This window comes from Schistocerca piceifrons, chromosome 7 (assembly GCF_021461385.2).
Source record: "Schistocerca piceifrons isolate TAMUIC-IGC-003096 chromosome 7, iqSchPice1.1, whole genome shotgun sequence".
In the NCBI taxonomy this organism is placed as follows: Eukaryota; Metazoa; Arthropoda; class Insecta; order Orthoptera; family Acrididae; genus Schistocerca; species Schistocerca piceifrons.
The window spans coordinates 28,875,180-28,892,477 of record NC_060144.1 but is presented as its reverse complement, the minus strand read 5'-3'; positions in this window follow the sequence as shown (position 1 = coordinate 28,892,477).

Genomic DNA, 17,298 nt, shown 5'->3' with positions numbered 1-17,298 from the left:
AGTGGTGTTCTGTTTCAATGTGCTTATAGATTTTCTTAGATGACAAACTGGTTACTATTACTAATAGTCTATCTTAGTGAAGAACAGATGCGTGTGTTAGTTCAAACGAAATTGAGTTGTCGTGTACAACTTTGAGCAAACACCATCCCATCTTTTGTGGTGGTCAAGAGTGGTACTATTGAGGAGAGACTTTGAGAATCAAGTCATTATGGCTACAAGATGACAAGTCGTATAAATGCTAAACAAAGCTCAGCAGAGGATAATCCGATTCAGAGCAATGGAAGTTATAAAGGTGTCTTTGTATATGCAGGGGGGAGGGGGGGGGGGCGCTCATCAACACAGCTACAGTGAAGGTGAGGTGATTAGTGAAATAGGATCATTATGGGAATAGCAAAAAAGGTTTTGCTAGGAACCAAGATTGTGATAAGTGGAATTGTACATAGAACAATAGTTAGTGGCAGCTATAAACTGATCAGCCAGAATGCTACGAACACGGACCTATTATCGATATAAACCCATCCAGGCAATAGCAGTGTCACCTGACTAGGAATGACTGCTAGTCAGACAAGCACAGGGTGCATGTAGTATCCATGAGTGTCCTGCCCTTGCATAGAATCTGGAAGATGCTTGATTAATCTGAGTTTGACCAATAGCAGATTATGATGGCCTGGAGGCTTGGCATGAGCATTTTGGAAACTGCATGACTTCTTGGGTTTTTGAGGAGTGCTGTGGTAAGTGTGTTCAACACATGGCAAAATTAAGGTGAAACCTTGTCCAGACATCATTGGATTGGGCGGCCAAGAGTCGTTACATATTTCGGATGTTGTAGGCTGGGCAGACGGGTAAAACAGGACAGGCTGTGGTGGAACTGATACCAGACTTTCATGCTGGGCAAAGTAAAAGTGTGTCTGAACCCACTGTGCACTGAACACTCCCAATGATAGGCCTCTGCAACCAGTGATCCATGCATGTGCCAATGTTAACACCACAACATCTATGACTGAAATGAGCACATGACCATTGGCAGTGGACGTTGGCACAATCGCAGAGCATTGCATGGTCTGATGAATCCTGATACCTTACTTATCATACCGAGGGGAGGGCATGAACCCATCATCTTCCATGGGAACAACTCCTTGGTGGCAGCTCCATTATATTCTGGCAAACATTCACGTGGGCATCCATGGGTCCAGTGGAGCTTGTGCAAGGTACAATGATGGCCAAGGTGTTCCGCATACTGATTGCAGACCATGTAAACCCCTTCATGATGATCATGTTTCCTGACAGCAGTGGCATTTTTCCACAAGATAATGCACCATTTCACAAGATCAGGAGTGTAATGGAGTGGTTCAAGGAACACGTTGGTGAGTTTCAGTTGATGTGATGCACCCCAACTCACCATATCTGAACCCGATCAAACACATCTGGGATGTGACTGAACGTGACGTCAGAGGTCATCTCTGTCTTCCTGGAATTTATGGAAATTAGGTGCCAACTCCCTCCAGTGACCTACCAAGGCCTCATTGCTTCCGTACCACAATGGGTCACCTTTGTTATCCGTGACAATGGTGGACATACTAGCTATTGGGTAGGTGGTCATAATCTTCCGGCTGATCAGTGTATAGACAGGATAAATGACTCTTAAAAAATTTAATATATTGTTTGTTTCTCAGTCTCAGTCGCACAGTTTTTACTGTGTGATTAGTCTCAGTCTTCCTGAAAAATCTTCAGATTTGTGTAGTTGTGTCAGCAGTGTGTTGTGTCTGTATCAGGATTACACATCAGAGTACTAAAGTTCTGGTACAGACATAATGTGTTGCTGATGCAACTACATAGATTTGATGATGATCCAAGAAGAGCGAAGCTAGTTATATGGCAAAAGTTGTGCAACTGGGACTGAAAAATAAAAAGTATACAAAAATTTTGTAAATATCAATACCATTACTGAATTATCCCGTAATGAATATGTCAGCTATAGTGACAAATGATTGTGTGAGAGATTAGCGTGACCCTTCAGGTGCAGTGTTGTTAGACCTAAGTAAGTTGATTAGTGATAATTGCCTGGCACACTTGGCCTGCACTCGAATAGGTCATGCTGTAAAACTTGCAGTAAAATTTTTATGAATGCACATGGGGAAATAATGATTAGTGAAGGGGATGGAAATTTGAACATGTGTTTAGAACCATGAGTAAAATTAGCGTCAGAGTATAGGTCAAACAAGAGGGCACTGAGATGCCTCCCAGTAAACAGCAGGAGCATAATCAGGAAAGAAATAGAATTCAGTATATTAGTTGGAGGAATTGAACATGATGATGTGATAGGTGTAGAATCCTAGCTGATGGAGGATATTGATGACATAGAATTTTTGTAAGATAAACCATGTATTCAGGAGGAATAGAGGAACTGGAGGTGGGGAAATTAGAAAACCTGATATATCCAGTCAAAACTGAAGCAGATTACATCAGAATATGAAGCAAAGCAATTTTAGTGTGAGAAGCATATGCAAGGCAACAATGTCAGTCAAATGCAAGATGTATGGCTCAGCACTTATTGAGACAGAGTTAGGTGTAATAGATGTATAGAGTGGCGAATGGGATGACAGTATAGTTGATTGTTGAATTGTGGAAACTTGGCTGAAAAGAAGGGTAGAAATGTAATAATTGGCACACCTCAACAGGTGAGGAGTATATTGGGAAGAAAAGTGAACTCACAGGGCTGGAATCAAATTGTAGCAAAGAGACTGACCTTGGAAGGGAGCTATGAGGAATTTGTTACAGAAAATACAAGTAGTAATAATTTACTAGACTTTTTGCAGATAAAGCCTGGTGATATAAGTCAGAAAATGAACATAATTGAGGTTGTAAGTGACCATAAGGCTGTAGTAGTTGAAGTTTATGTAGAGCAGAAGGCTGGCAAAAGTGTGAGCAATTTCACACACTTTCAGTCGGTGATTCTCCATGACCATTTTGTGCACTTTTGCAATGATTTCTGGAGTAGTGACACATCTTGGCTGACCACTGCACAGATCATCATCTAAGCGCTCCCAACCAAATTTAAATTCATTTGTCCACTTGGCAACAGTTGAATATGAAGGAGCAGAGTTCCCCAGTGTATTCTGGAAATTGTCATGAATGTCCTTTGCTTTCATACCTTTCTTTATGAAGTATTAAATCACTGCTCGAATCTTGATTTTTTTCCATCTTCACAAAGCACTACATGGGAACAACAACAGAGCCACGACACCACCACAGCTCTCTTCCAAGATCACTGACATGGCATGTGTTTACAGGCAACAGTCCAATGAATATCACAACTCGTTGCACTATTGCTGACCTCTCGTGGTGATTCCGAGAACTTTTCAAACCAATCTTGTATAAGCATAAATGCGAACATCTGCTTAATGACATACTTTGTCACCATTGCTGTTATTCTTTAATGCTTTTCTTATGAGCCACACTTCATATGCTTACCACTATTAAAAGTGTTGTTTTAGGCTTGATAAGAGAAACAGAGAAGTGAAAAAATTAGTTTACTATACCAATTGACATTACATGCTTATTAGAAGCCAGCTCATTGCATTTCTGTACACTGTGTAAAATGTAAATTTGAAAGAAAGCTCAGGTGCTACAGTTTCACTTCATGCCCTCTATCACTGCTGCCAGCCTATGTGATCCACTATGTTTGGTGTGTGTATGGTGCGAAGTATGTACATGAGTACTGTACATAGTTGTTGCAACTGCAGCACATCAGATACACGAAAGTCTTTAAAATGGGCTATTGCTAAACTTTTGTTATATTTCCATGTGAAATCTCTATCATAACACCTTATCTGCACAAAAAGTATATTTTCAGTATTTCATTTTCTGTGTGTTAGTTTGGTGTGGTAGCTGCGCTGGCTATATTGGATGACTTAACAAGTTGCCAGCCAATAAGAGTTCACTAGCTGGAAATGGGCAACGCTTCCTCAATTATGACCAAACGTATTCTTTGAGACTCAGTGTTTGAGTTTAAAAGGTTGATGATTGATATTGTTGCTTTTCAGTAGTTGTATCATAATTGCACAGTGAAGCTAAATGTTGCAAGTTGTGTTGGCAACATCTATCATGGATTACATCAGCATTTCCTTTCTCACATCTCCCCTCTCCACAACAGCTTAAAATATTCCCTCAACTCTGCCATCACCTGTGGTGTGAACCAGCTGTCTTTTGTGCCACTTATAACTCATTCATTCACATCAAATATCAATAGGAAGAAAACAGGATGAAGTCAAGCAAGATGTTGAGTAAGAACTTAGAATCAAGGTAAACCTTACTAGGAATAGATGTAAAATCAGGCAAGTTTTAGCACTGATCTTATGGGCTTTTCACAGGGACTACAAATTTTTGGTGTAGAACCATGAAAAACGTAAAATCGGAGAATGTAAAATTGAAGTTCCACTGTATTTGGAAAATAGTGACAAGAAGAAGGGACAAGATGACAGGACATCTGTTAAAAAATCAGGGCATGACTACTGTGGTACAAGAGGGTGTTATAGAGGGCAAAAACTGTAGAGGGAGACAGAGATTGGAATACATTCAGCAAATAATTGAGGACATAGGTTGCAAGCGCTACTCTGATATGAAGAGGTTGACACAGAAGAGGAATTTGTAGCAGCCCACATCAAACCAGTCAGGAGAACGATGACTCGGAAAAAGAAAAAAAGCTGGCACTTGCCCTTACCGAGGGCAGAGACCATCCTGCCACCACTGCTGTTATTGAGCATAACATTTTTGCAATTTCTGTACAGTTGTTAAAGGATGGGATGTCATGGCACCACCTGAAGAAAGAGTAAGAAAATTGATTCCTTTCACTCCAAAATTTTTTGTGTATCCAATCGAATGATTTGCCCCCACCATCGCGCTCAGCATGAAGAGATTGGCTAAGTCTTGAAAATTTCTCGGGTATTCAGCTGGATGGCATCGTCCAATAGGCGTGATATTTCAGCAAGCTGACTTCTTGCCATGTTCAGGTTTTCCTGGAGTCTGATTGACCTCTGATGGATGCTGACTTTATATAATCTTTACCCCCACAGCCTGCTCCTTGGCACTTCCAAGTGGTCCACAGCCCCAGAACTCCAAACTGGCCCAAGAAGACCTAATGGTGAGCTTTGACATAGTATCCCTCTTTACTAGGGTCCCTCTTAGAGACACTCTAAGACTCATAAGGGAAAAACTCAGACCAACTGTAACAAAAGTTTTCTAATTTACTTTCTGTTCGACAGGAATTACTACGAACAAACAGATGGAGCAGCAATGGGCTGTCCGCTATCACCAGTAGTGACCAATATGTTTATGGAGGCTTTTGAAGAAGCAGCTCTCAAGTCGGCAGTCTACAAGCCCTCTTGCTTTTTACAATATGTAGACGATACATTTGTTATCTTGTCGCATGGACGACATCGCCTTCAAGACTTTCTGCAGCATCTGAACTCACTGCACCAGAATATCAAGTTCACAATGGAGGTAGAAGAAAACAACCAGCTTTCCAGATGTGCTCATCAAGGAAAGACCAGATGGCACTAGGACACAGTGTCTACATAAGCCAACACTCACAGATTTGTACCTGCTTGCCTCCATCTGCCATGCTCCTTCACAGCGAGAGGGTGTCCTGTGCACACTCGTCCACAGAGCTCGCAAAATCTTGGAGTGTGACAGCCTAACAGCTGAATTACAGCACTTACAGGCCGTGTTCCACATGAACGGTTAGAACAACCACCAGATAAAATGCTCTTTTGGAGCGAAGAAGCCGAGATTGCAGCCTTCTGAGGATGAAGACAAACCATACGTCTCAAAAACTTCAACAAAGATCGACAGAATACTCCGTGTTTTGCCCTCCATCCAAAATGAAGATGTTACTAGGATTAGTCAAGGACTATGGAAATTGGGAGGGAGGAGATTAGTGTTTAATGTCCTGTCAACAATGAGGTCATTAGAGACAGAGCACAAGTTCGGATTAGGGAAGGAAATTGGCCGTGCCCTTTCAAAGAAACCATCCCGGCATTTGCCTGAAATGATCTAGGGAAATCACAGGAAACCTAAATCAGGATGGCCGGAGACGGGATGGAAATTGGGAGTTTACCGCATCCTTTGCCAGTGCAGGAAAATGTATATAGGCCAGACCATCTGGACAGTGCAGGAGAGATGCAATAGCCAACCAAGTCTGCCATGGCAGAGCACTCCATCTCACATGGACATTACATGAACTATGATGGGAAAGGTGTAACAGCAATTGAACACCTTCTGGGACTGTATCCTCAAAAAAGAAGTGGAGATCTGTTTGCGTGACACGCTAATAAATAAAGACAGCAATTTCCAGCTAAGCAAGGCCTGGGATCCAGCCTTGAGTATGATTAAAACACAATGACAGTCTGCTCCTGTCAGGACACCTGAAGCAGAAGATGCATTGTCACCAAGGCAGCAGAGTTCCACACATGGCCGTGGCCGGGGAAAGACTGCAACCTATGACCCGTTGCAGAGTACTGCGCTTCCCCCACCACATGGTGCCGCACTTCCCCTACCACCGGCTGCAGACATCACAGAAGAGCCAAGACGGAGGGAGGGCGGGGGGGGGGGGGGGGGGGGGGGGGGGGGGGGGAGGGGGAGATTATATAAAGAAGAAAGTTTCAAGGATATTCATTCATCTCCCACTTGTCATCTGGTGCTGATTGGCGCACCATTGCTTATTTTGGGGGAAATGCAAGTGTCGCAGTTGCAGCAGTGAGAACTGTATTTTGAGCAGGTCACAACTTGCTTGTTCTGCTGCACAGCTTGTGTTGCGTATTTGATTATAATTGGTTTCATTTGTCTCGTTAACTCTGAATTTGTGAGCTGCCAAGATAAGGATATCTTGTGCATTCTCTCAATACAGTCTTACTTATAATTTGCTATAATCACTCCCCCGCCGGCCGCGGTGGTCTAGCAGTTCTAGGCATGCAGTCCGGAACCGCGCGACTGCTACGGTCGCAGGTTCGAATCCTGCCTCGGGCATGGATGTGTGATGTCCTTAGGTTAGTTAGGTTTAAGTAGTTCTAAGTTCTAGGGGACTGATGACCTCAGATGTTGAGTCCCATAGTGCTCAGAGCAATTTTTGAACCAATCACTCCCCCACCCCCCCCACTCCCTAATATTGTTAGTGTATTTTGTGTAATTTCTTTTGAGATTTTAGGAAAGTTTGTCTGTTTTATGTGGATTGATCTCTCTATTTTTGTCTATGATCGCAAATTGTTAGGTCCTCAGACTACTGGTTTCAGTCAGCAGTAACCATCTTCAGATCTGCAGCAAAACATGGAAAGGACACAAACACAACTAGTGGATTGTGTACAGCTTAAAACAATAAAATACGCAATAATGAAAAGTATTACTGACGTACATGGGAAAATCGTGCACTTTAAATATGATGAGGAATACCTGTTTTAAAAACCATGTTCTAGTATAATGGAGACATTGTGGTATCATCAAAAAATAACACAAAATCAGTTCAGCATTGTCACACACAAATTAAATTTCATATATACTAGAGTCATTTTTTTTAACAGCGCTTCTGTTCAAAATGAACTGTGACCCAGTAGCCACAAAATGTTTGTGTCGCAAGCTCTTCAGATGTTGCTACTGCAGGCATATGCATATTCTGCAATCATATAATCATGCAATATGGAATAAAAATAAGAAGGTAATCATTAAAGTCTGTAATAGGCCCACCAGGTGAATAAGTCATTACAGGAATAAAAAGCAAAGACAGATTGTTAAGAAGGAAACAGTTGAGTGAAAATAATTCTGATATGCACTTGTGGCGAATTTTAGCTAAAAATATGCCATATTTAAGCAAGTGTATGGAATTCACAGAACAATATAAAAATGATAAAACAAATAGAGACAGAAGCCAAAGCAATAAAACCAGATTGTAATAAGTAATCGATGCGGTCTGCCAGCGTTGTGGGGCGGCGGGTTCAATTAGAGTAATAGTTCAAGGGTTTTGGAAATACTGTAAAATATTGTTTGCCACCTTTCTATGTGAGCCTGGCAACTATTTTTGTGTTCAGCCATTCAGCGATGGAGAGCATACTGACCATAGTTTCCAGTCTGCATGTCCACATTCTTGTCCATCCCACTGTAAGAAATGTTGTTATTCTCTGTTTGCTTAGTGAGATCAGGACTATTATTATAAATGAAGATTTGGTGTTCTAATTGATACATATATTTAGTAAAGGTTCTCATGCACAACATGAAGTATTCATTATGTTCATATTGGCAGTAAATCTCTCTATCCTAAACAGCACAATAACTAGGTCAGAGGTGACCTCTACGGTAAGTTCCTACCAAATTGTCTTTCGCCCTGACTCCTGATACTCCAAATAAATGCTTGCCACAAAAGTGGAAGATAATTGTCACCACTTGCCATGCGGATTTGTAAATATCATGGACAGCACACAAACAGTTACTTTAGTGAAAATCTAAGCTATCCAGGATGGTGTACAGTCCTCGTGAGTTCATTATCAATTATTACTAAAAATCCACATTTTGAAAGAGCCTGTCTGTGACGTCATCTGAGGCAGCACGTACTCCGGCAGTTGACAGACACTGATCTTACAGTGGCTGGGTGCGAAGTGAAACATGATTTTGCCTCTCGGGCTGTATTTATATACATGGCACAGCAGACAGCCAAGGGAACACTTGCTGTCATCTGCCTTATGCACACAGCAGAAGTCTCTAAATGGCCGCTTTCTTGTTCAAACAATATTTAATAACAAAGTTATGAATTAATTTAGAATCTTCTTAATTTTTGTGTGCATGTTGGTAAGTTGGTTGAAATCACAGAAAAAGTTTCACCTCGCTTGCACAAAAATTTTGCCTTCTAGAATTTTTAGAACAGAACTGACAGTAGATCATTACCTCTAAACTATAACTTTAGGAGGCCTTGTATGGTTGTTATTAACATTATGGTCCTATAACTTGTTATAGCTCTATTATTTAATTGGTTTTATCATGTGCTGTAACCAAAATTTTCTAGCATTAAAATTACAGATACTTAATCTACTCCAGTTAAGGACGTTTTAGTTCCAAATTTAGTTTTCCTTAAATTACTTGAAAACTGTTAGAGGTAGCTTAATGGGGTCACGTAGTTATTATTTTTAGGTTGAACTGAAGCCTCATACCAATTTCCACATTTCTAAGTTTCATATTTAGGGCCTTCAATTTTTCTTAAAATGTGGATTCTGATTAGGGGAAACTGGGGGAGGTTTGGCCCATTTTTTATAAAACATGTTGTAAGTATGTTTTTCTTTGATTTTTGTCTACTAATGGATTATAATTTCTGAATATTTACTGTATGTACCAGTTTCATAAAAATGTTCTCCATCCTACACAAGTAACTTTAGATCAATTTTTATTCGTGACTAACATATGGGTCAAACCTCCTTGGTAGTATGAAAAGATATTTTTTTAGCACTCTGGCTAGATTCCCCAAAACAAGTTTCAACAAAAGATTTAGATGCAGGATCTACTGCTTGGTCCCTCAAACACGTTAACTCAATTATATTACTCTCCACAGAAGTTGGTGCTACTCCAATGTCCTCTGTAGAAGTGGATGCAATTGGATGATTCTCCATAGAATTGGCTGCTGTCAGATGACCCACTGTTGGAACTGATGCATTTTCATTAACCTCCTTAGAAGTGGATGGCACTGCTACCTCTTCTATAGAAGGAATGTCTCCACTCACGTACGGTCTGCCTGAAACATATGACCCTAAAAAAACATCCTCTGTAAAAATGTTGGTGTTAAATGGCCAAATACCAGTGCAAGCAAACCCTTTTTGGATATTAACTGGGTTACATACATGAGGAAACGCTATTCCAGCCAAGCTAGGAATTGTACATATAGATACTGTCTCCCAAGGATGAATGCACATATAGTCATCAGCTGCTTTATTATAGAATGTTTTAAAAGGACCAAATATGGTCCTGTCTAAGGGCTGCAGTCTATGGCTAGTATGAGGTGGCAGAGTTAGTAGTTTTTTGCAGTGAACACATGGTGTGTCGTGGGGCGATCACTCTGTTTTTAAAATAATTGAAAAGCCACAATCACTTAAATATCATTTACTAGATGAATGGTTTAGGCACTCTGAAGGTGCCATCATTGGATCTGTCAAGGTATAACATAACACGTTTGAGGGAGGGCTTACATGAGTTAACTATATACATTACAATTGTTGCAGAACCAAATACCTGAAACGTGGATTAACATTTATAAAACCATATGGACATCATGGCACATGAGGCAGACCATCTGATAAATGCCATTGTCACAACCAATAAAAAATAATTAAAAAATTGCTGTCATGGTCATTCTTTCCATAAAATATAAAACTGAAGTCACCAGATGAAACTACCACTGCTCGCCTAACACCGGTCGGCATCATCACTGCCCTATTCCGTGCAGGCTTACCTGCTGTGATTCTAGCGGTTCACAACCGGCCACCAGATAGTGCTTCAAGCAGCGCACACACAGTTCCACGGTATAACCACACATAACTACTAAAACAAAACTTTACTATAACAGCTTGTCACATACCCATGCAAAGCCCACATTTGAGCTTACATTTCCTGTACATACTATAATCACTCCAGAGTACATCAATTACAAAGTAAAAGCATCTGAGGCACAGACATTACCCATTAGCGCCTTACAAAATTACATATTGTAATTTACCTTTATTCATATAAGGACGTCAGGAATATGCACACAGAAAGCTGTTCATAACATGACTTAGGTACAATGTGACGAGCAATTAAATCCTGTATGCTGGGCTTTACCTGTCTAGGCACTATGGTCTTAGATATTGTAAGCGCTAAGAAAGAATGTATCAACTTGCTAGAACATCTCTCACCATCTATACATTCGTTATGAGCAAGGTACAAATCAACTACGAAAACGTGCATAGGCACATGGAATTGGTTTTGACAATGGCGTTTATCAGACGGTGTGCCTCCTGTGCCATGATGTCCATATGGTTTTATAAATGTTAATCCACGTTTCAGGTATGTGGTTCTGTAAAAATTGTGATTTATAAAGTTAACTCATGTAAGCCCTCCCTCAAACCTGCTATGTTACACCTTCACAGATCCAATGATGGCACCTTCTGAGCGCTGAAACCGGTCATCTAGTAAACGATATTGAAGCGATGGTGGCTTTTCAATTATTTTAAGAGTCAGTAGTGTTATTCCATTATACTTGACAATCATTAGACCTTTTGGAGTGATGTGTGAGTCGTGATTATCAAGTATAATTAATGTTGGGTGATCAGTAGATGTTTTAGAGAATCTGATGAAATGAAATGAAACAAAAATTTCTCTAAATTCTCACCAGTCATCCATCCACTGTCATGGCAGCAGAACTCTGATCCTGGAGGAGCACCAACTTTCATTAAATCACTCACTCTTTTTCTAGGGAGCACAAATAGGGGTGGCAAGGCTGTAACAATAGCACTAACAGCACAACAAATTGTCACTAATGTTCCTCTTTCTGACGAGGTGACCTTTGAAACTTGTTTCTCTCCCTTACTGGCAATTATCTTCCCTCATCGTTGGACTGTGCTGACTCCAGTCTCATATACGAGGGTTATTCCAAAAGTAAGGTCCGATCGGTCGCGAAATGGAAACGACTATGAAACTCCGATAAAGCTTTGCACAGATGTGTTGGGTAGTGTCTCTAGTATAACCCCAGTTAGCATCACGTCGCTCTTCTCATTTCTGAGCTCGCAGTGAGTGCGTAAAGATGTCTAGAAAATAGTGTCTGCCGCCAAGTACGAGGGCCTGGTGAGAAATTTCGCCTGAAGCTATGCAGCCAACATTACATAACTGTCGTGCTGTTTCGTCTTCACGACAATTCTCAGCCGCATTCTGCAGGGGCAATGAAGATGCTCCTGCATCGTTTTCAAATGGAAATGTTAGATTACCCACAATACAGTCCGCAATTGTCTCCCCCTGAGTTTCATCTCTGGTCACATGAACCGCTGTCTTTGAAGACAACATTTTGACACAGACAACGAGGTGTAGGCCAGCGTGGAGAATTGGCGGAAAGCACTGGCGGCTGCCTTCTATGATGAGGCTATTGAAAAGTTGGTACAACGCTATGACAAAAGTCTAAGTCAGAACGGCGACTACGTAGAGAAGTAGCTGAAAGGTGTAGCTAATTGTTACAAGTAAAACATTTCTGATGTTCACTGTGGTTTCAATTTGGCAATCAATCGGACCTTACTTTTGGAATAACCCTCGTACATTATAAATGTTTTCAGGACCAAAGGCATGTTTGTCAAAAATGTTACTTAAATTATCAAAAAAATTCCTTCACTGTTGTTGTGTTAAAAGCTGTTGCTCTACCAAGGCTTGTAGCTTGTGGAGTTCGTAGGGATAATTTCTTGTCTTGTTCCGTAGCATGAAACCATGGAGCAAATCATAACTTGCTTCATTATGTTTCCAGTTGTTTGGATAGTTGAAACTGTGATTGGCTAAATTAAGGGCAGCAGCATATTAAAAAGAAAAGAAAAAAAAGAAAAAAATTCTAGCTTGAATTGGTGTTAAACCATAGTTTAACTTACTGGCCTGAATCAAGTAATTCATTAGATCAGCTTCCTGGTCCATTGTAAATATTTGATTAGACACATGGTTTGCTCGAAAGTTCATTTCCTGGCCAGATCTTACTTTCTCAACATATCTTCCCAATGTCTTTCTGTTCAAATTGAAATCTTTTGTAGCCTTTCTGATGCTTTCACCTCTTTCAATAACTTGCATAACAGCTCCTTTCATTCTTTCAGGGGAAACCTTCTGCCTGGTTTCCAAATAAAGGGCATCATGAAGAAAAGAAACAGAATATCGTTAAAACTGCAGTAAATTGGATATAACTATTGGGTCAAACCTCCCTTAAAATTTTGGGTCAAACCTCCCTTGGCATATCCTCTTCACAAAAGTGCAGTATAAGCAATAAAACATTTCAAAATATTTACAGAATTTTTACATGAAATGAAAGAGTAATAAACAATGAATAAAATGCATTTAATCCCATTCTCATTAATATTCATTTGACTTACCTGCAGGCTTACGAGTGAAATGAGAAATATTCAGTTTGTTCACAGTAAACAAATAAACATTAGCTGTTGCTGCACTGTCTCACAAAATGGCTTACTTTGCGTATGTTTCTTTCTAAAGATAACCTTAACACTTACCACTGGATGCCATCACATTTCTGTGTTCCAAAGATAATAAAACTAGGGTGGGTTGAACCTCCCATATGGTCAAACCTCCCAAATTTCCCCTACAATTTTTATTTTATCATGTTGAGATTTGCACCAGTTAATTTTGACATGCACCTGCACATTATGACCAATATATGGCTTTCTAGCTGTATTATTTAGTGCCACTTATCTTTTCATAAAACGATGTATTTAGGAAAACTGTTGATCTAATCACTCTAAGACTTGACATTTAAAACATTTTTACATTAAAGTATACGTTGACAAAGTTTTAATTTTACTCTTAATTATGGTGCAATACTTGTGCGCTACATGTAGACGTGTTACGGTGACGTGGTGCTACTAGCAGTGAACTGGGGTGAGTCCCGGCACACTCGCTCGCCTCTGTACCTCACAAACAATACAGTGCTTGTTTCAGTACATCACCCCCTATTTAGTTTTGTGAAAAAAAAATTTTTAACAAAATTAAATATTAGAAACAAGGGATATTATTCTAGCTGACCTCTTTTAAATGAAATTGATTTTTAGAAAATTCCTTAATACTACACATACAAAATAATCATCCTTATATACACATAAAAAACATAACATAATGGACTTTTACAAATCATCTACATAAATTACATAGAAACATGAAATAAAATTTTCAGTAATTACAATTTAGTAAAACAATAAACTGGTAGCCAAGATCGCAGGAATTTTTTTAATTCCATGATTACCAGTTTCGGCAAAACTAAAGCCGCCATCATCGGATCTTCCTGCGATCTTGGCTACCTGTTTATGTTTTTACAAGCATATAGATCGCTCCCACATGAGCACAATGTGCTCCCTACAAAATCAAAATTTTTTTTTTTCACTATTCAGTACTCACGTTTTTCATCACAATCGCAGGCACCAATGTAAGTGTCCGTACGACACTTTCACTAAATGATTACAAGTGTGGGTGGGAGTTTACTTTTTCATTCTATTTTATTATGAAAAGGAAAGGGGATACTTTCCTGAAGACCACATTGACCTTGCGTCCTTTTCCTATACAGCTTGTAGGATGCCTTTCGTGAAGCCTCCATGTCCCTGAGAAACAGATAACATAGCCTAAGCTTCTGTCCTCAACTTCACATCCAAGGGAGGACAAGGAACATTTTATATTCTATTTTCTGGAAATAGTTCTAGTAACGGAGGCATTTCCAGAATGAAAATTGGCAACAAGTTACATCCAAGAAGAAGAAAAAAAAACTGAGACGTTTTACTTCATAATTTAACCTGAAACACAACTTTGCATTTATGTTTTCCTTTTTATCATAATTCATAGCTTTTATGCATTCAAGTTGCATTTATGTTCTTAAATAGTTACTTTTTGGGCTAATTTGTGATTTATTGTATTACTTGAGATGTTGCTTTAACTTAGAAGATTGAGTAACCTTTGTAAGTTTTACCTCCATTTGGCTCAATTATTGTACAGAGTAGTGTGCTAAAGAAGTCATTTGTTTGACAGCACTTACTTTGCTTTATTGTGCACATCATGAAAAAGCTGTTTTTATTATAACATATCAATTCTTTGTTCTTACTAAACTTTATAGAAACAGTAGTAATGTCACCGTATGTGGTAACTTTAACATAAACTTACTCACAAAAAATAACAATCATAAACTGTTAGAATCACTACTGTCAACCTTCAATCTGCTCCCCATGATCTCATTCCCAACGAGAGTCTATGGGCACAACAAGACCCTGATTGATAATCTGTTCCTAGAGTCCACAAATTACAATGAAGCGATGACACGGGCAGTAACAAATGGTCTGTCTGATCACGATGGTCAAATGCCAACCCTAAAACTTGCCAGCAAAAACAGCACATGGCCATTGTAGCCAAGTTAAAAATGTTAGAACAATAAATGGTGAATCTACTTGCTTGTTCAGAAATAGTTTATGCCATGAACAATGGGAGGCAGTCTACCAGGCCGACACATTGAATGAGAAGTTCAACTCTTTCCTGAACTTATTCCTTAAACATTTTGAAACTTCTTTCCCCCCAAGATAGATTAAAATCAAACCAACCTGTAGTAAAAGGAAAGAGTGACTAACTACTGGCATCATGTAACAAAAAGAGAAATTTGTATGTACAACAGAGGACTAGTACAGACCCAACAGTAAAGTTGCATTACAAGAAATACTATAAAATTCTAACAAGTGTAATCAAGAAGGCACTATGCACAAAAAATTAGCAACTCAAACAATAAAATAAAAACCATATGGCACATCATAAAAAGTGAGACAAATAGAAACATAAAACCTGACAATAATAACTAGAAAGTTGCAGCCTGAGATTTCAACAATTTTTTTCTCACTATATCTGAAAAAACAGTGAACCATAAGAAACAGTCTCACACAGAAGCTATTGAACTACTTAATGACATGCAAACAACATCTAAAGTAGCACTTCATTTCAGAAGTACAACTCCTAAAGAAATTGAAAAAACCATAAAATTACTCAAAAACTCAGATTCCTGTGGATATGGTGGCATATCAAGTAGGATATTAAAATCATGTGCAGACTTAAATCAGTGATATATTGTGCTATTTGTGCAACCAGTCTATGGAAACTGGTTTGTTCCCAGATAGATTAAAACATGCAGTAGTGATGCCAATCCACAGAAGTGGAGCGAGGGATGAAATATCCAACTATCGGCATATCTCTCTGCTGCCAGTGTTCGCAAAGGTATTTAAGAGAATAATGTATGATAGGATTTATAGTCACACTACACAAAATGGGTTACTGGCTCCTACACAGTTCAGCTTTCGTAAGGGTTCCTCCACAGACAGAGCTATGTTTAACCTAACAGATGAAATTTTAGGTGAACTAAATTACAAAGGTATCCAATGGCGATGTTTTGTGACCTTGCCAAGGCATTTTATTCTGTAGATCACAACACACTCTTAAAAAAGCTTCCACATTTTGGCATTAAAGACAAATTTTTGACTTGGATAGAAGCATACTTACAGAACAGGAAGCAAAGGGTTGTCTTAAGGGGGACAGGTACAGCATTACAATCACACTGGGGAAATATAAAGTATGGAGTCCTGCAGGGCTCTATTCTTGGGCCACTAATTTTCCTGATCTACATTAATGACCTACCAATCACAATTAATAACAGAGCAAAAGTAGTAATGTTTGCTGACAATACAAGTATCCTCATAAAAGGACCCAACTCCACATTGCAGGATACAGCCATGACAGTCTCTGCTGAAGTATACAAATGGTCCACTGCGAATAGCCTAACCTTAAATCTTTCAAAAACCAATATGATGCAGTTTCTGGCAAAAAATAAAAAAAATAAAGTTCCTGAAATACATGTCAACAATCACAAAATTAATGAAACCCCACATACAGAGTTCTTAGGTATCCAGATGCACAGTCACCTAAGATGAAAAGAACAAATTGATCAGCTGGTCAAGAAACTTAGCTCATGGTTTTTTGCACTAAGAGTTCTCCACCAGTTAGTGGATAGAGAAATAATGTTGTTGTCATATTTTGCGTATTTCCATTCTGTTCTTTCCTATGGCATAATCTTCTGGGGAAATGCTGCAGGTGTTGAAAAAGCCTTCAGAATACATAAACGAGCAGTGACACTTATATATGGGGGCCCTAATGGAGCATCTTGCAGAGGTATCTTCAAATCTCTCAGGATACTTACCATCACAGGTCAGTATATATACTCACTGATGTTATTTGTAGCCAAAAAAGGGAATTGTTTCAGAAAAATTGTGACATCCACAACCATGGCACAAGACAGGTGTAAAATTTTCACCAAGGCTCTGCAACTCTCACTGCAGTACACAGGGGAGTTACTGAGTCAGGTATAAAGCTTTCAATAAGCTCTCTATCAATATAAAAAAGGAAATAAATAATGTACAGGTTTTCAAAAGGAAACTAAAATTATTCCTCATCGAACAAACTTTCTATAAAATGAATGAATACTTAGAGTTATAAGGTATAAGAGTGGGGGAAACTGCCTAAGAA